Genomic DNA, 20,843 nt, shown 5'->3' on the forward strand with positions numbered 1-20,843 from the left:
GTAAAGTCTCAGTTTGTTACTGTTTACCAGTGTGTGAAAGTGAATCAGTTCTGCGAACAAACAATTCTTCAATGCAACGTTCCTGAATTTATTAGAGAAACTTACTCCTCGTAAGTAGATGCTCATTCCTCTAATTAATTCTGTAATTTCACACTTAATACTTCGAATATCGACATTTTCTACCGTCAGTGAAATGTTGGTCAATCGGACTGCTAAAAGACACTGGCTAAGTCGTTATAGAGAAACGTTTCTAATGAAAAATGGTGTCTGGTACCATAAAATAAACTAAAATATTTATCTCAATATTCTTTGCTCTGATATAAATATATGGAGCATAAAGAATGAAAAAAATTTAATAATTACTTAATAGACCAAAAATATGTAATATGAAAAATGTAATTGTTTACCTATAACTACTTGATAATAAGTATAACTTAGCATGGGTGTAGGCAGAAGGGAGCAGGGGGAGGAGCCGCTGCTCCCCCCCCCTACATTTTTGGGACTCAAGGAGAAAAATAAAGAAACCAGTTAACTTATTTGATAGATGATTTCTTTCTAGAAACAACTACTCATTAAAAAAGGTATGATTCAATGAGCGCAATTATTCGTCATATACTTTTTTCTAAAAATATTGGGGGAAAAAAATAAAAAAGAACCGTTTTTAGATTCCATTCTTCCCATTATAACTTACAGTTTGTTATTTTATTAATCTCAAAATGTTTGTTAAAAATAAATCAGAGAATGCAAGCATCGTAGAAGAGTTAATATTTTTGCTAGCAATTCCAGAAAGCTGATGCTCACATAGCAAACCTCTTCATATTCTCTTATATTTCCGCATTTATTGTGTGTATTGTATGTATTTATGTACATTAATTAAATTTATACTGGATTTTCAATAATTTATTGTGATTATAGCTAGTAAATATTTAAAAACTAATGATTGAATTTTATGAAGTACCAATAAAATTGTGGGGGTATCTCTTGGAATGTGGAATTAATTACATATCTTTATATATACATGTATGTATGCGTGTGATGCTGAGGTCTGCTCCTCCCTTGGAAAAATCCTGCCTATGCCCTTATATAATTAGTTTCTAAAAAAAAAAAATGTATTTAAATGAATTTTTTTTTTTCAGAAAGTAATTATATCATTAGTCATGAATATTTTCGAAGTTACTGTAATATTTATCTCAAATTCAAATCAAAGTTGTTTGAAGTGGAAGTAGTGTTCCGCTCTGTTTCGGGATAGGCACGAATGAGCAACATTGGACAATGCCAAGTGACGAAACACCTGACACTTCAACCACAACGTTGACCAGCTGATAGTATGTGGACCAGCTACAGTACTGCAAATTATTGTGGGGATATTAGCATATTTATAGGTAAATATGATTATTTTTTTTTGTAAATATGATAATGGATTCCACAAATAAATCCCAAAACAATTACTTTATAATAAATTTTCAATAGTTAAAATCAGGCTTTGAAGAGCTTACTTTTGTATTGTGACTCCGTAATAAATTGTGACCTTTAAAATTCTGGATAGCCTAAATTTGTAACTTTTCATACGAACTAGGTTTCCTTCGTATTTTGTAGCTTCTTTTTGTATTTCGTGGCATTTTGGACACCTATGTTTGTGCACAAAATCGGAAAATTCCTCACAATAAACATATAAAATACGTTTCATAGACCTGGTAGACTGAAAATGGTATTTTATGTTGGCAATAAAAAAAAATTAAATTCCCCTCCAAAAAAAAAATGTTTAAATCGGACCAGTATCAGAGAAGATACATACGATTGAATTTTATATCCACGTTTTCAATGTATTATAGATAACTGCTTTTCATAGGAAACTGTTCAATAATTTGTTTTTATTCGGAAGCTTTGCATCTCTTGGAATATTTTTTATGTTGTTGAAATGAAAATTAAATTGTGGAATAAGACGAACTAAAAAAATAAATGCTGGAATATAAATATAAATTAGTAAAATCTTTATCAGAGAAGATACAGCAAGGAATTATTGTACAAGGCTTAGCAGGCAATGTAGTAAGGAATGTTGTGTTAGATTCGTATATATTGTGAATAAGCAATGTATAAATATTTAAACACAATAAAATTTCCTGTCCCATATTTCTGACGAAAGTTTGTTGATCAGATAAAAAAAATTTCTACTATAAGAATGATGATAAAAGAAATATCAAATGAACGAAGATACAAGTTATCAGTTTCATTCCATCTTGTGAACCTGAAAATGTTGTTCAGCCTGAACGGAGAATTCGCCAATTACATAGCGGAAGTTTTGGCTAAAATAGCCTTTGGGGCGTTAAGAGAAATCGCATCGTAAAGAAAAGGTCGCAAAGAAAAAAAAATATTTAGCATATGTTTCTTTTTCTTTGATAGGAATAGAAAGCTGCATTTTAATTTTAACAGAAAGCTTGGAATTTATTCTGTAATTGACTGATCAAATACATTTTGTGTGTTAGAAAAATTATGAGCTTAATAAAATAATTTTAATATATATTTCTTTATAAATATCAATACTTTGATAAAATTATTTTTCTGAATTTGGTAGAAAGATAGAATGCAATAAGTGATGACTTCATCACTCATTGCATTCTCATTGCTGTATATTGAGAAAAAAAAAGTCGTTAATTTAAAAACACTAATACTAATCGCAAAGTAAACATTATCACAATAACAACTTTAAAAAGTTCCACTAAAACAGAAAAATAATAAGCTTTATACGCCATTAGTGATATAATTAGTTATGCATTATATTATATATGATACCAGATTATTTATAATTTTAAAGAATGTAATCAAGTTAATTTCTATATCGAAAGTAGTTTAAATAGAACTATACTTTCTCCATGGAACTTGATAGGTTATCGTTCAAGCAGTGAAAACTGATCTTGTTCATTTAATGCAAGGTTTGCATTTTTTTATATGACGGGAGAGAGTCTCAAATGGTAACAAAAACTGCCTCTGGGATATCCCCATTCACATCCGATGGAATTTTGAACTTTCTACAATCAACATTACTATAGGTCACTTACACGGATATGGCAGTGTGGAAATAATAACAATACCCAAGGGAGGAGGATATTCTTCCTAGTTTTTATTCTACCGTAAATATGAAAATTTGAGAGGAACCATTTGAATAACAACAAGATTAAGTAAATATATGGAATGGAAATGCATACATTTATTTTTTTTTAAATAATTATCATTTTGGTTTATCTGCTACCTCTTTAACTTACAAGAAGGAGATGCTAGTTTCAATTTATTGTAAGCTCGTGAGTTTGTTCTCGGTCTGTCATATCCTTGTGAGATAACTAAACATAATATTAATAAGATATAATGTTTCTGCTCAATATTGTTTTCTATTGTATCTCCATTTATTATCCATTTTTCCGCCATCTTTTCTGCCCTATAACAATTCTCAAATTTTTATTTTCAAAACTCTATTTCACTTACATCCTGTAAAAATATAGTAGTTTGTGAGCTGAATAAAGTCCCTTCTCCTTCAATAGAGTCGGACTTTAGACTCATTTTCATCCAATTCAAAGTATTAAAGTTCTTGGAAATATTAGCGCATTCTATGCTCTTTTCTTTAGCATAGAGATCTCCTTAATCCTTTCCAATCAGGTTTTCGTTCAATCAGCGTTAATAAATATAATCAAGAAATTTATTCCTCTATTAAACAACAAAACATCACAAATTTAATCGTTTCTTTTTTTATTTTTCTAAGGAGTCATTTTTTTGATCATCCAGTTATCATATTTAAATAACACAACTTTTATCTTCCTATAGGAGCCTTAGGCTGGTCCCACTAATTTTTTGATTCCTCAGGGATTTTTCCCCCTCACCAACCATTTTTTTTTTCTTCCATACAATTTGCCGATCCCAAAACATTCCGATCCAAAACTAGGGTTCTGAATAGATACAAACACTTACCACTGATCTTGAACATCGACTATTTCCCAAATCATCCGAAAATTCATCTATATTCTCAAATTTGAGAGATTGATAAATTATTTCCAAAGATTAACCGTCGTTGTTCCAAGACATTCTCACATTCCAGATATTCGGAGTTTCTTTATCAAAATTTCAGACAATAATGTCTTGATTCCTTCTTATTACACTCCTTAAGAACCAAACCAACCTTCCTTTATTCTTCACCTCCTACATTTTTCGCATTCTTCTTTCCATATTATAAATAGGCGATAATAAACCAAGCGGTTTATTCCGTCCAAAAACCTACTTCTTAAGAAAACTATTATTTGCTATTTGTAACGTACCTGAATTCGTAGTCTTCTCTCTTTTATATATATATATATATATATATATATATATATATATATATATATATGTAACAAATAAATGTTCATGTAAATCCTTGCAAATATGTAAATCTGTTTCTTTTCTCAATTCTTCTATTTTTACTTATTTATCTAATATAATATATCAGCCAAAAAAATAAATAAGGTACTGAGAAGTTCTGAAAGATTAATTTTACATTGCCATTCCCAAATATCGTATATTGAGCACAAAAAAATTTAAATAGGTAAAAAAAAAGTTATTACTTGCTAAATATTTTTTTCGTTCTTCATAAATTGTTAACTAACCTAAAAGACATCAAACCTAGAAATTGTATTTCTAGCCTCGAATCCTAGGCATAAATGAATTCTGGGCCATTAGCATACGAAATAAATTATAAATTATGGACTTAAAATATATTTTTGCAAGAGTGAAATAACTTAATTTAGCATAACCTCAAATTAATGAAATAAATAAAAGACCTCCTAGTACGGTCAACCGTTGGGAAAGAACAAAATTTCAACAGTCTATTTACTAACTGATTTGTAAAAGGAAATGGTTTATATGATAAGTAATATAAAACAATTATTTTTGAGCAGTCTGTTCCGTTTGACCTAGCAGCGATATCATTCTTCCATTGACCTTCATACAACCATCAATTAATACCACGCTCAGTAAGTTACTAATTGTTCCAGTTTTTATGGGTACGGGATATGGTTTCATTACGGCAATATGAAATAGCCCATACATCATGAAACTTTATTCGAAAGTAAACGTCCTTGAACTTCCATCCGTGTTGTTCTTTCTACCGCATAAATGTTACATTAATCAAGCACGTATATAATTACACGATAGTATTGAACTGTTGCTCAATGATTATCTCAGCCAATGAAGGGTTCCGATCTGTAATATTTATAGATATGCTTATTTTCGTAGTCCATTGCACGAATCAGATGTGAAGGTCGTTTTGTCCTGTCACATAATTCTTGTGGTCAACCGGTCTTTATACTATGGCTTCAATTCGGTAAAAACGAATAAAATATAACGAAAATAATTTATTCATGGTTAAAACTAAGTTAAATGCGATTATGTTTAGTAGATATGCAAAAAAAAAAAAGTTCCAGAATGTTAGAGACTATAATATGAAGAAAATCCCTCCCAGCGGACCCGCCCCATTAAGCGACAGTCCTACATCACTTTTTTAACATTTAATCAAAACGGGAAGAGGAGACATAGGATTGTTAAATCGAGCAATATTTAAAAAGTGGCTAAAGTTGATAAAAAGCTTGCATCTACCTCCTTGTGATAATAATATTAAATACTTCTTAAATCAATGAAGAAAAATTGCAATATGTGCATATAATAATATATATACGTATAATATATTTATATATAATTATAAATTTATCTATAAATATGTAGGTTGTTTGATATATAAATATGAAGATTGTAGATAGAAATAAAATTTTAAAAAATCAAATCCTAAAACGGATTCCAGTATAGAAACATATATAAAACATATTTAACAATCATTCGTCAAAGAATCAAATAAGAAACAAAAAAAAATCTAATGTAATTACTTAATTAAAGCATACAAACTTGGTATTATCAATGAATTATCCCAAACGTTGCATGCTGTTTACCTGAAACAAAAAAAAATTCATTAAACTTCCTTACGATCGGTTCATTTAAGTCAAAATTTCTTATTCAACATCAAGAAAATGATAATAAATAAATTTTAAAAAAATTCTATTTTACAAAAGAACGATTATTTGGTAACGAAGAAGAAGCCAGGATAGAAACAAGTGGATTTGGGTGGTTGGGAAGTTTTTTATTAAAATAAAAATAAAAAAAATAAATAAATAAATTGGTGATCTTTGGGAGCAGTGGCATGCGCAATCCAAGCGCGCACAACCCCACTGCTCCCGCACCCCGTATGCCAGAAATGCCAAGGGAGGGGGATAAAAAAAAAGGTTGGGAAGTTTATCATGGAAGGAAAGGTATCTGGTTCTGGCAAATCAGTAGCATATGGGACATTGAGGTTCTGATGAAAGACTTGATTTGGGATAAAGTAAGGAGCATTAAAGATTTTACGAAGAATTTTTGACTGTAAGGATTGGATTCGGGAGGAATTTGATGGTTTAGTAGAGTCCCAAAGCTCAATTCCGTATGTCCAGATAGTCATGAACATGAGTCTTTTGAAATGGATTTGCAATTTAGACCGTTTGTCAAGTAAATGTTGTAATAGTCGGAATCGACGAGCAGTTTCCAGTCTTTTCAGTTTTGTGTGAGGATTCCATGTCAGTCGTTTGTCGAGATGTAGTCATAAGTAACGGATCTGTTCGACAAGAATAAGTGGGGTGCTATTAAAGGATACTGTAGGTCAAGAGGTCATGAGTTTACGACGAAGGGTAAATGTGATTTGGTGGGATTTATTGGAATTAATTTTAATCCTCAAATTTTGGCACCATTCTTCATGGGTGGTGTTGTGGGATTGGAGGGTTTACATTAAAAGTTAAAATTAACAACCTGCCGTACTGTTGAGAAAACATTCTAACAATGACGTTTATATAACACTCAATTAAGCGATTCTGAATTTGCTGAAAGATCTTGATAAAAGAATAAAAAGCCATAACTGATCATATTATGGATGACAATAGCTTATTTATATTCCCATACAAAAAGAGTTATGACGCCTCTCGGAGCTCTGGTAACGATCCTTTTAAATTCCCTTTTTACCACAATACAGGATCTTTTGAGGCGTACCGGCTACGTACAAGCCGAGGAATGTCGCGTCATTCAAGTATTGAACAAAGAGGGCTGGCTTCCTAGTAACTACTGTGAGCAAGGCTGTGGAAGATTCAGCTGCGCTTCTGTGACCGTCACGCGTAACGTAATGGAGGAGAAAGGCTTGTCGCTGCTTAGAGCAGTCTTCTTCAATCCGAATTACTTTAAGCTCATTTACACAAAATAAAATAACCACTCAATCTAAAAATCCATGGTGACATTTTTGCTTTCCTAACACCATTTTGATCGGGTTGAATGTTTGATGCGATTTTATTTTTGTGATATTAAATTATTATATATACACAAAAGAGTTTTAAACGGTGTTCAACCCTGCGCGTTGGTTTTTTTTATAGTGCATTCAAAAACAGTAAAAAAGGTAAGAAGTAAGTAAGAAGGTAACTGGTTTGCTGGAGTAAATAAAACTCAGGGACAGGTTTGAAAGTGAAAAAAAATATATTATTTTAACAATGTAATTCAAACATTCCACTAGTGAGTCAAAGATCTAAATTGAATTCACAAGTAATCATAAAACATTTCTGACCAATAAAAAATATTTAACCGCTTTGTATATGTGTGAAATTTCCTGGTGGATGAATGAACATTTAAAACAATTATGTTAAGGGCATCTGATGAATATAAATTATATTTGTATTTAAAATGTTGATTAGTAACACCTATATGACAAGGATAAAATTAAATTTTTAAATAAACCGAATACATTTTGCTTGTAGAATTGTAATTTAACAAATCATTGGGAGATATCTTAACTTTTTTGTAGGATACTCGTAAAGAATCACAGTTGAAAACGAACAATTATAAATATATAATGGTATAATAAAGTTTAAAGTTTTTAGGATATATTATATACAATTATGATACACTAAAAGTATTTTATCCCTTTATTAAAATTAAATTAGTACTACATACACATATAATACATGAAATGTATGATGTATACTTTACCGTGCCTTCTTCCTAGGATTGCATTGTGGCAGTTAAAAAAAAGGAGGGATCAAATATTTTATAATTAAATAAAAATGTTTATTCCCTTTTTTTCCCATACCCTTCATTAAGAGTAATAACATAAATAGTTCAATTTCATACATACATAAATAATACAAGAAATGTATTATTTGTAATTTAGCGTATCTTCTCCCTTTGATTGCCTTGTGGCATTATTATAAGGTGTTGATATGAGTCCAGTTAAGGTAGTTCTAGCGTCATGGAATTAAAAGATCGGTTTATCCCTTCTTTTTTTTAACAAAAATAAATTATTATATCAACATGTACAACAATGAAAAATATGTTGATGTTAAAATTTAATTAGCGTTATTTTCATCCTTTAAATGAATTTCATAGTAGAACAGAACAGAGTTTTATTATATTATATGCACCAAAAGCATGGGCTCCAAATTTATGAGTACTATTTTTATTGAAAAATCATATCTCTTCTAAAGAGAGAATGAATTGGATTTCTCACAATTAGAAAAAGCTCCTTTTCTGTTTATCTAAAAGACATTTTATCCTAAATTAAAGAATAAAACATTGGCATTCCAGAACTAAGCACTCTGGGGAACTAAATCAGTTTTCCTCATAACTGATTTTTTGTTTGTTTAATGAGTATATAAGAAAACATAGATGGGTTAACGTATTTTATTACAAAATTTAAAGTTTTATTTTTAAAATTGCAAATAGATTGTTATTTTAAACAACCTATTGGCTCCTCTGAGAAATCACACGAATGGTCATGACAGCCTTGTGTTTTTAATGATACCTCACAAATAAATAGCACCTTTATCCAAACATTTCAATTTTGATATATTTTCTATTGGAAATAAATATTTGAAGGAAATATCTTTAAATATTCAATTCTCACATCCCAACCAATCCTAACACTATCCTTACCACGTATGCCGATGACACATGTGTGCTCGCTGTTAATAATAACCCTTTTATTCCATCCCAAACTCTCCTATCCCATATCACAGCCCTCGAAGAATTGTGTTGTAATTGAAGGATTAAAATAAATCCCATAAAATTACATTTATCCTACGTCGTAAACCTACTCCCTGCCCTACAGTATACTTCAATAATGCCCCTTACCCCAGTAGAACAGATCCGTTATCTTGGACTACATCTGGGCAAACGACTAACCTGGAATCCTCACACAAGACTGAAAAGACAGGAAATTGCAAGTCGATTTCGACTATTACAACACTTCCAATTCATTACAAAAGACTGATTTACATGACAATTATAAGGCCTATCTGGACATACGGAGTTGAGCTTTGGGGCTCCACCAAACCTTCGAATTCCTCTCGTATCCAATCTTTACTACTCTTACTATCCAACATCCTTAATGCTCCCTACTTTGTCACAAATAAAATCACCCACAAAGACCTTAATGTACCATTTGTAACCGATCTAGCCCGAACCATATATCAACCCTTCCATTATAAAATTCCTAACCACTCAAACCCATTAATTTCTAACCTTGCTTCCCCTTTCATTCGGGACAATCCTCCGAGTTGCCAGAAAATAAGATGGCCTCCAGACCTAAAAAAAAATATTCAATTCTCTCTGCATTTCAATGTTCTAATCCGGAAAAAATATTTGGAATAATGTTATAAAAAAATAAATAAAGCAGGCCAACTCGTTATGCAACTGCACCAATCCGGTCCCTGGACACGGCATACTTTAATATTCTCATTAAGAGAAACGCCAGGTTACATAAAAGTAGGCTATTGACAATGCTACTATCTATACTCAGTAATTAAAGTGAAAGGTAGGAAATTAAAATTCAGGAACCAATGTGTTTAAAAGAACCGTTTTGGTGCAAGTCTAATTGCAAGAACTGGTTTAGAAGTAATGTTCGTTACGCCCCCATTGTTTAGTTGCTGGACCTCAAAGGCGTAAACAGAACTAATAAGATATCTAATATAGAGTAATATACTTCTAATAATTCAATCCCATGGACTTTTTATTATTTTATTAATCTACAAGCGTACTATGAGAATAGTTAATTTTCTTTGAGGTCGTTAACGAGTGCAAGTTTCGTTCGGATTTTGAGAAGAGAATCGGTCCTTTTTTTAATTAAGTATTCCTGACTTTTATTCGAGTTAAAAGCTTTATTTTTTTATGTTAGCGTTTGAAGAAAATGATAACGAAGCAGATTAATCTATTACTTGATTATTCAGAATATAGTATTATATTAACTATAACTAACCCGTGTAAAATAATACGTTGGCTAAATAACATGCTAATACGTTTCAAATAATATTTAATACATTATAATCACATTAAATACTAAAAGCGTAATTTTTGTCGACATCTAATGATTCTAAAATGACTAATATTTATTAGTATATTTAATAGTATTTATTATACTTCATATCTTATTATTAACAAATACAGTTGGGAGGGAAGAAGAGCGTTAAGAGGTGTGCCAAGGGAATAGTACATGAGCTGGGAAGAAAAAAAGGCAGATATCTCACCCCAATTTTTGATTACTTAAATAAAAACTACGTATAACTACTAGTCAAAATTGATGAGTCTGCCAACTACAGATAGGGGAGGGTTTAAAAAATGGCTGCTGTTTCAAAACCTTAAAAAAACATTGATTTTTCATTCGGAGCTCTATATCTTAATAACTACCAACGACACTAGAAAATCTAAGAGAACATTATTTAAAGAAGAGTAAATTTGCTGAAATGTTAGCCCTAAAAGAGCTATTTAAGTTCTATAGTTCTCGAGAAATAGCTTTTTAAAAAGCAAAATTTCTTAAAAATCTACTGAATGATTAGTAGTTGGTTAATTTATTTTTAGAAATCTATATCTCAGGGACTATGTGACGTACAGATGTCTATTACTAGTCAAATTAAAGCTAATTTAATGGACTATAAAGAAGTCCACCTTTATGACCTTTACCTTCTTAATAATAGTAGTTTTCATGATATTTGCTAAAATAAATTGATTTATAGTTGTTCGGAAAATAAATTTGATTTATGAAAACTTTATTTCAGAAACCATTGGACGTACTGATGTCTGCCAGCTCTCAAATTAAAGCTAGTTAGATTTACTACAAAATAGTTAATTATGTTTATCTTTGTAGGAGTAGTAGTTTTAATGATATTTGACAAAATGAACTCACAAAATTTTAATTTCTAGTTGTTCGTATAAAATGTTGGATTTTTGAAAAAATATATCTCTAAATCCATAAGACGCACATATGTCTGCCAACACTCAAAATAAAGGAAATTACTATAAAGTAGTTTATGTCACTTATCTTCGTAGGGGTTGTAGTTTTTATGATATTCACATATGAATATAAATTTGGCAAATGAAAATTTGTCCGAACAACTATATATCAATATATTTTAGGAAATTCCATGAAAACTATTACTCCTACGAAGATAAATATCATAAACTACTTTATAGTCCATTAAACAAGCTTTACTTTCAGTGCTAATAGACATCTGTACATCAAATGGTTTTTGAGATATAAATTTTTCAAAATAAATTCATTAACAACTGATCTTTCAGTACGTCCCATACAACATTTTTATGAAATGTTGCTTTTTAAAAATTAAATCTCGAAATCTATTTAACGTAAATAACTCTATTAGGCAAATGTACTCTTCTTTAAATGACGTTCTCTTAGGTTTTCTTGTGCTGTTCCTACTCTTGAAGATAAAGCTTTGAATGAAAAATTAGTTTTTTTTTATCGCTTTGAAACAGCCGTCATTTTTTATTCCCCCTACTTATACTTCGCTGACTCATCAATTCTGCCTATTAATTATACATAGTTTTCATTAAAGTAATCAAAAATTGGGGTGAGATAACTGACTTTTCTCCTCTTGGGCTCTTGTACTAGAAGAATTAGAATGGATAAAAAAAAATAAAATAACAAATGATTGCCAAAATAAAGGAAATTAAATAAAAACCATAGTATTTTATTACTAATAGTAAAATTATAAAAGCTACACATGTGAAAATATTTTATTTACCATAGATTATCTAAAGTATAAAAAAATGCTTCTTATGCGTATTTTTTTTTTCGTACTATTTAAGTCTGAACGTTTATGCAATATACGGGATATTGCCTTATAATTACTTAATTAAATATTTTAGAAAGTTTAACGGTTATGACCTGCATGCGATTAGTCATAATTTGCCTATTTTTTGATATAACCATAAAAGCATGTTGTCCTTATTACAAAACAAACCATAGTGATAGAGATGAAATAGATTTTGAAAATATATTAAATCAAACTATCCTGCTAGGCGAACAGTTTAAAATCGACAAGTACAATATAGAAAATAATGTGTTCGATTCTTCGCATAATATATAATTTATATTTTTTTAAATTATCTTAAAAATAAAAGGGTTATTTAGACTCGTTTTGGACATGTTTGATTTATGTGATACAAATACTCTACTAAGGAACTAATTATTACGTTCGTGGCATGCGTTGTAATAAGGTTGGGCAAGGGTCAAAGTTCAATCAAAATATCATCATGTACAATAACTAATAAATGTAATAAATAATAATGATTTGAGTCACATAAATAAATCATTAGACATTAGCGTCAGCAATTTTGTTCGCGTTGACTATCTACAATTAATTTTAACATGAATTTTAATAATCGAAATAAATCCAAATTGAAACCAAAATGGAATTTGAATTAAATTAACAACAAGCCTGACCTGAGTGTATGGAAGGTTATAAATAGTTTGTTTATATGATAGTGGTAGTGTAGATTAATCGAAAATAAAAAGTTTTAAAAATTAATGAAGTTTTGAAAAAAAAAATAGTTAACTAAAAATAAGCTTATTGATAATTAATATGATTCTCTATTAATTTTTCATATGCTAACTTATAATTAATGACCTGGGCAGAATAGCCTGCAAAACATTTTTAAATTTTGATGTGAGGTGAGAATTTATATTTGAAGGTATGTTGTATTATTAGTAATAATGTTGTTGTTATAATTGTTACAAATCAATGTATAGTATGCTGTTAAATGTTTAGATTGCCCTTGAGGATGGCCGAATTGGCTGAAACGTTGGACTATTGATATAATAAAGAATGTTGAGACTAAACAAAGATACCATTTGATTTATTTAATAAATAATAAATAATAATAATTTAAGTCCCATAAATAAATCATTAGACATCAGCGTCACCAATATTGTTTGCATTGACTATCACTGAGACTCTAACTTAGAATATAATAAATTGGTGTTCAGAAAAAATGACTCCTCCCCCGTGATACTGAGATAAAAATATTAATAAAAACTAAAGAACATCAATCCATAAAGCTTCATGATGAACTCTGTTTCAATTAAAATAGTATTTGCTATCTAGGAATAATTCTTAAATAAAAATAACTAAATAGGGATCCTCGTGCAAGACTGGAAAGACAGGAAACTACTAATCGATTCCGGTACTAGACAAACCGTCCAAGATTTCAATCATTACAAAAGACTCATTTAGAACTTTGGGGTTCCACTAATCACTAAATTATTCTCGTATCCGATTTTTACAATCCAAAATACTGGATGCTTCATACTTCGTAAAAAATAATATCATCCGTATGTAGCCCAAACCAGGTATCAACCCTTCCATAATAAACTCCTAAACCACCAAAACACACTAGTTTCTTACCTTGCATCATCATCCATTTCTAATAATTCCCCTAGGTTTTAGAAAACAAGATGGCTTCGAGACATAATGCAGAGTGATACCTATGGGTAGTTTCTTCGCAAATTTTCTATTTGTAGATTATCACAATCACATCAAGCATTTTGGCTTGAATACAGTTGCTGATTTTAAAGAAAAAATAAATAAAAAAATTCACTCATACGTTCCCATACTTCCACATCTCATAGAAACTAAGTATCAGATTGAGCTCATAGTTTTAAATTAAAAATATATAATTATATAAATATCCCTTATATACATCAAAAATATAAATTCTTGAATTATAGGCAGCAAAGAATGAATTCTATGTTAGACATAAGAAGCTTTTTAAAGTCACCTAAAATAAGCAAATAAAAATATGATGAATGAGACTGTATAATCATATCCAATCAAAAGTATTTGTAAAAGTGAAAATTGAGCACGTCGTAACGCAGCTTAAAGCAGGTCACTATTTCAACTCTCACGATTCCGGTTTTTACTTTCGTTTACATTTCTTGGAGTTTTTTTTTTTGTATATATTCATGAGAAATTTCCTCAAAACACTGATTAAAAAACATTACGGTTTCAGCAAGATTATTTTGCATGGTAAAGTTCCTTAAAGCTTTTGGGTTTAGGATTTCCTGTTGATGAATAATTTCGATCGTTTCGTCACTTTATTATATCATAAAGAATTTAACATAATTTTATAATTGTGGTTAGCTTAGATATCATATCATACATTTATTAATATTTATACATGTTTTAGGTTTATCTGGTTTCAAACTCTCGTTTTAAAAGTAAGATGATAGATTTAAAATTTTGTGAGTAGAAACAAAATCTATTCAATTAAAAATATTTTTGTCATTAAATGCTTGCTGGTAGCCCTGTAACGTGATAATAGGAAGGGAGAATTTTAATTGCGTCCTGGATTTTCATGAAATGAATAAAATTTTATTTTTTTACGGTCGTTAGCCTCCTAAGAAACAAAATAACCTTCAAATCAACGATGTATAACATATTTAGTTGTGCACTTTTTGCAAACATTTTTAAAGCGACAATAAGTTGTTTCAACTATAATAATGTTTTAATTGAAATAGTTCCGCGTCCTCCCCCCCCCCCCATCCTCTCCTACTCTCAAAATAAATTTTTCTTACAACTTTGTTTCTTACTTTCCAGCTTTTATTTACAAGTAAATACATATTAATTAAATTTCTTTTGTTGAAACATTATTGAGATGAGTAAGTTTTATGATGAAATGTTGTATTCACACTTTTATATACTCCTGAATCTCTAATACAAGTTTAAGAAATTATAGAATAACGCTTTTTTCTTTTAAATTAAAATTAAGCGTGTTACAGAGGTAATGAGAATTTAGTGAAATAAACTCTTTAACGGCATATCATGCATATTAAGAGGGGTTTGAGGAAAAGGAATAGTAGGACACAGATAATGAGTAAACGGCGTCTGATGACGAAGCTCACCAGGTTTCGTGATGTCAGTATTAAGGAGTCCTCGGTTGAGACCTGGTGGTGTCTGAAAAAAAATGGTCTGTGCAGTGTTTGAGGCTATCAAAGAATTTGATGTGCCTCCGTGAGAAGAATTTCATTAATTTCGGAAGTCCAAGTGTCGTATAGATGCCGTCAGTTTTCCTTTTTTATAAAGGAGTATGTTTTACAATACGTCTCAGGATGCTACCCTGAAACTATTTCTTCGCCGTTGTGCGTGCTATATTAACCATTGTAGGCATTCCGTCGAGGAGGGCCGGTCGGAGAGTACAGTTGCATATCAGTAATTTAAGGCGGAGAGAAAGGTTAGGAGATGTTAGCAGATGAGGAAGCCTGTGAGCCGTGATCTTAACCAGATTTATTTTCTAATGGCAGTGGCGAGTTAGTGTCAAGTTTCTGTCAAGGGTAATACCCAGGTACACAGCACTGCCTAACGGTCTGTTCTCGCACGCTGACATCCTTTAAACTTTAGGGAGAAGCCACTTGTTCTTCTGAAAGCAGAAAATTATACAGTTTATCTTCTTGAGATTAACTTTTAGATTCAACTATGCCGTTTTCTTGGTGATTTCCGTGCAAGCTTCAAGTTCTAAACCATAGACCTCAGGCAACATAAGATCATTTTATCAATTCATATTTTAAGTTATATAAGTAAGAAAGATTAATTCAATAGGAATGCTGAAATAATTTTCGATGAGAAGGAATTTGAAGAAATTCTGAACTTGGCTTTAATTGACCTTCCTTCCTTATCAATATTTCATTTTATTTACCAAAAAAAAACGCCATTATTATGCCATCTATAAAATAAAACTAAGAACTTCTTATTTCATTGGTCATCGATCAGATTACGGAAATGTTTATTTATAAATAGTTATGCAGTCGAATTTTCCGGCTAATTAACCCGTTGTTACATCGCTTGAGGAAAATCCTTCCGATATCGAAATAAGAGAACTATCATTAATTACCAAAGACCGCTATGGACATGAAAAGTAACCACTGACGTGGCCTTGTGAGCATTTTCACCTCATTGTGTAACAAATTGATTCTAATGAAATATTTAACGGTAACCGTAGATCGAGAATTGGCAGCTTCATACAGATCCCACCAGACCTCATAATTAAGTACAAACTAATACTATTAGTCTTGTGGATTTAACTTAAATCAATTACATAGACTTGTACAATAGTAACTCGTACTTTAGTATTTTTTAATTCATGCAATATCACTAATAGTCATCCCTATTATGAAAAAAATAAGTATTAGTATTATTACCACACTTTTACTATCAACTTATACTATTAGCTTTCATTATGAAACAGGCCCCAGGAGTACAGTGTCATCTCGGTCATCCGAACTAATTACTGCAAGTTACTGGTGTTCGATTACTGAAAAGTTCGACTACATAAATTATTAAGAAAAATGGTGTAAAAGAATTCAACAAGATGAATGTGCATAAGTATTTTTATTTATTTAATTTTTTTACATATTTTATTGGATATTTGACAGTTTGAAGTTAAAAAAAAAATTTCCTTTTACATCCCCAGAAATGCTAAGTGATGATTTAATTTGTTAAAACAATAAGATTGTATTTAAGTAAACAAAGAATAAATACAAATAAAAAATACTCTTTGTATGAATTTATTTAAAGAGTAATAAAAAAAAAAAAAAAAGAGTTCACCAACAAAATTTGTATTATACATATTTCTACTATTAATTAGATTAGTTTTACAAATTCAAATTATTTATAAAATAAATATTATGTATTTCTAATTCCAACAAAATATATTATAAACACTTCCATAGGAGTTAGATTACCAAAAATCGAAACTGTAAAAATTCCACTTTCAGTTTTCAGTGATTACAACAGCTTGCCTTTAAATCAGGAAGTGAAATATGTCCTTTACACATGTACACTTTCATTTGAAAACAAAAATTTTATTGCCTGCTTTCTCAAATTTTCTCACTGAAAGTAACTTTTTTTTTTACACCCGTTCTGGTTACTGGAGTATTCGGAATATTGAAGTTCAAATTTCTGAGAGTTCACTGTAGTATACATGCACATCACCGATCCAAAGTCAAAGAGGCGTTTCTTCAATTTTTATGCACAAAGTTTTCAAATTATGGTTTTAGAAGCTTCTTTCTAATTTCAATATAAAATAATTAATCAATGGAATGTGGTCCGGGTGCGGTCAAATGAAAACAATTTATCGTTTTGTAGATTTTAATTAGTGATGTTACACTTTCAGTTAGATCTTTTTGACATCGCGAAGAGAATTGAAAACCACTTTTTTATGGTAGATAGAAAAGTGTTTTTTATATAAAGAGGATTACTAATTTCAACTCATTATCAATAGGGTTTTCAACTTGCAATCATAAATAAAGGAGCATTAATTTTGTACTAAGTAAATATTTTATCGGGTTGGTTTGATAATTTATAATTTATTTTTAAATTATAAATGAATTTATTCTTTATTTTGAATATCTATGTGTTACAGGTAATGAAAAACTGTGAATAAAATTTGATTAATTAAATACCAAAAATCTGAATACCATTTTAGGTACGGACTAGGTACTACGCAGAAAGAAGTATTGTAAATATACTTCAGAGAAAAAATCTCTATTTCTCCTGAAATGTCAAGTAATACCTTTATCCACTTATACTTCAATTATTATCATTAAATAACTAATAACATTATAGTAATAAAAGGAAGATGGTCCAGGTGCAGTCAAAGAAAAACTCAAATAGTGAAGAACTATTTATTATGAGCAACATTTTTACAACGTTTCGCCCCACGTTGCAGGGCTTTATCAGGGCTAAAAAAGATAAAACACTTAAATGATGTAAACATAAATGAACAAAGTAAATGAAAAAAGAAAAAAAAAAAGTGCAGTAAAAATTAACTGATTTTACTCTCATTCCCCTTTTTCCATCACTACATACGAAAATGTACTGTATTTTATATTTCTTCTTTTTTTGTTATTTTAGTTTTCATTAATTGTCTAAAACTTTTTATTATTCTTATTTAATTTTTAAGTCTCACTGTGCATTTTTTTTTAAATTTTCATTTAATATGTTCATTTATGATTACATCATTTAAGTGTTTGCATATTTTTTAGCTCTGATGAAGCCCTGCAACGAAGCGAAATGTTGGCCCATAATAAATCTTCATCTTCCTTTTATTACTAAACACAGTCTCAGAGACCTTCCAGTAATATTATAATCATTTTAATTTTTTTGTCATTGTTATGATAAATTAATGAATTTTTTTTTCTTTTCTTACGTCGGCCCAAGAATCCCGTTGGAGTCCTACACCGCCCCAATTAATGAACTTGTAAAGATACAATTTTTATACTGACCTTCCTCGTGTTTTTTAGGCTTATTTGTAACATAACATAATAACTAATTGAATTAGTATTGACTTTTTTTTATGATGATTTAGAACGAAATGTTATTATTAATAATAAAAAATCATTATAAATTGCCTTATTCGTTTATAGTATGACATTCCAACCATCTCTTTAAAGGAGTCACACTTTTAGATTCTAAGTAGAGAACACGACTGATTTCCTTAATCACTCTAGAGCAATTAATCCATGTTAGCTTTTTATTCACTCAATCTCTTTTTTATATTCTTTGTTTATTTGTATAAGGTTCATAAGAAGATCTTCTTTAGATAGTTTCCTTGTTTAACGTAACAGACTCTGCCAATTGTCAGGTTCAGTGTGCAGCTTCCTCAATTGTGATTATTCGCAGTAGGAAGAAGTCCTTATCACTTTTTTTATTTTTTTTTTTTTTCAAGTCCTCAAAAGATGTCTCTAGGTCTGTAACTAGTAATTGCTTATCCTGGAATTCCAATAGACAGTAGGACGCCCATCGAATCTGTCACAACTGCTTCTTTAGGACTATTAGTGGTTTAAAAGAGCACCAATGCTTTCGCTAACTGCAATGGCTAGGTCAGTGAAAACAGAACAAGAACCGCTTGACAATTGCAGCCATTTTCTGCGTCAGTAATTATTAAGGTTTCATCATTTTCACGATAAATTTTTCCATGTGAAAAAAATAGATTTCCAGCACCGAAACAAAATAAATAAAAAATAATAATACAAATGAATAAATAAAAAGTATTATTAGTTTCACATAAAATTTATTTAATTATGAATATGATAACAATAAAGTAGAATCGGTATTTAGGTTTTTAAAATCACATAACATGCAGAAATATGATTTTAAAAAATAGTAATAAGAGATTCATCCCATGTATAATTTGGCAAAAATCATTTCAAAAACTACTTTTTGCCTTCTTTAGTATGTGTGTATGTGAAAGAAAACAGTCAATTGAATATTAGCAGAAATTAATAAGAATTAAATAGCGTTGATGACCAGGGAAGTTTTACTTACAGAATAGAACGAACGAACAACCGTAAACATAAACCCATGTCAAGCCCTGGGGTACCCCCAGCCGTAAATGCCGTGGAGAGGAAGTTGTACTGACTTGGCTGAGAATAGGTCACACGAGGCTCACCCACTCCTATCTTATTTCAAAAGAAACGCCTCCGAACTGCCAATATTGCAACAACAATCTAACAATAAGCCATATTTTCCAACGATGCCCATATTTCACACCACACCTCAATAGCTTAGGACTAAACCAAGATATCTCAAAAACCCTAGGAGACGATGATAAGGCAATAGAATTGGTGTTTCAGTTTTTTGAAATCACAAAATTTACTGACAAAAATCTAACTTGATCGGAAGGGGGAAAACATATATAAAAAATAAAATAAAATTTAACGAATATTAGCAAAATTAAATAAAATATAAATGGCGTTGATGACCAATGAAGTTTGGCTCCACTCAACAAACAAACATAAGCCCACGTTTATTATTCGAAACAATTTTTAAGAATAAGTTGTTATCCAATTAAATTTTTTTTTTTTTTTGTTTTAAATATTTATTTATTGCTATTTACAACTGTACATTATAATACATTTAGTAAATCTGATCTCAGTTACAGGTGTCTAGAGAAACTACCCATTGGCAGTACTCCAATGACGTTTTATATTAGCAGGTCTTGTGGCCATCTTCTTTTCAGGCGCCTCGATGGATTTTCTGGAATGGAAGAGGAGGCAAGGTTTAGAAACTAGTGGGTTTGGGTGGCTAGGGAGTTTATAATGGAAAGAGTGATATTTGGTTCGAGCTAGATCGGTTAATTGTGTAACAAAATTTTATTTTAAAATTCAAATAAACATTACATTTTTCGGAGTAGAATTTATTACCAAAAATTATTAGTCATCCTAAACAAAACAAAGCAGCAGGTGACGCGAGAAGAAAAAATACGTTATTATTTTTTTTTTCCGTATTAGTATAACAAATCCTGAGGAAACATATTTTTACTTCCCTTAACTGACGAAATTGGGACAAATTCTGTTTGCCAACGCCCCATTCATGGCGCGGCAAATTCTTAGGTACATTTCGGTACGGCACAGGTTGCACTAGCCCTCGTAGGGTATGGCAGACAAATTTTGTAACCACACACACAACTGCATTCTT

The 20,843-nt window shown here is 30.3% G+C and overlaps 1 protein-coding gene across 4 annotated transcripts in view; it reads right to left on the minus strand.

Moving 5' to 3' along the window:
* LOC106680598 (protein yellow) overlaps positions 1-20,843 on the minus strand; it is a 191,373-nt gene that overhangs the window by 153,879 nt on the left and 16,651 nt on the right. The window contains exon 1 of one of the 4 annotated variants that reach the window (XM_014420419.3): positions 5,920-5,963. The exons of the other annotated variants lie outside the window; for them this stretch is intronic. The gene's annotated coding sequence lies outside the window, so the exon portion shown is untranslated. Of the gene's footprint in view, positions 1-5,919; positions 5,964-20,843 lie in introns of those variants that run through there. 4 annotated transcript variants of the gene reach the window in all.

This window comes from Halyomorpha halys, unplaced genomic scaffold (assembly GCF_000696795.3).
Source record: "Halyomorpha halys isolate HHAL.00 unplaced genomic scaffold, Hhal_1.1 Scaffold269.1, whole genome shotgun sequence".
Classification (NCBI taxonomy): Eukaryota; Metazoa; Arthropoda; class Insecta; order Hemiptera; family Pentatomidae; genus Halyomorpha; species Halyomorpha halys.